The 686-nt window shown below is 42.0% G+C and overlaps 1 protein-coding gene across 1 annotated transcript in view; it reads right to left on the reverse strand.

Moving 5' to 3' along the window:
• The window catches only part of LOC102676092 (microtubule-actin cross-linking factor 1-like), an 81,873-nt gene that overhangs the window by 33,946 nt on the left and 47,241 nt on the right, over positions 1–686 (reverse strand).

A 686-nucleotide genomic window follows, 5' to 3' on the forward strand; every position in this document is an offset into this window, starting at 1 on the left:
AGAGGGAAACAAACGATAAAAAAAATACACACACATGTATATATATAAAAAAAAGGAGAGAGAGAGAAAAAAAAAAAGAAGAAGAAATAGAATCTCGTGAAATCGCATCTCCTGAGGTGAGCTACTCTGTAATTCCCTCGGGCGGTACGAAGTTCCCGCCGGAAGGGATTCGATTTCCGATTCGTTGCACGACCCGTTGAATCCCGAAACATGAATTTCGAAGGCGCATTCATCGCAGCGTGGCTGCTAGTGGGGTCACAGTTGGAGGACATTCGGCGGAAAACTGAAAACCCAAAAGGGATCTCTTCGGAATGGATCCGAAATGATAAACGGAAGAGGAAGGGGGGAGAAGAGAGGGGGAATGATCGAAAGCGCACTACCTCGAAGGTGCATTGGCAGGGTTGTATAATATATACATAGTATGTATGTATATATATATATATATATATATATAAAGGTAGCTCTAGGTGCGGCGATTGCTACCGTATCGAAAGCATGGCATGCTCGCATGCGAGGATTGAAAAAAAAAAAAAATACGAGAAATAAAAAAATACGAATTTCCAGGATCGAAAGAAAAAAACAAAATGATCCCTGATTTCCTTCAGGGTAAGATCAGGCGGTTACTTACCTTAGTACGAGTGACTGTCGAGATTGAACTAGCCGAAAGACCAGAGAGAAAGAGAGAG

The sequence above is a fragment of the Apis dorsata genome, unplaced genomic scaffold (assembly GCF_000469605.1).
Source record: "Apis dorsata unplaced genomic scaffold, Apis dorsata 1.3 scaffold_92, whole genome shotgun sequence".
Classification (NCBI taxonomy): Eukaryota; Metazoa; Arthropoda; class Insecta; order Hymenoptera; family Apidae; genus Apis; species Apis dorsata.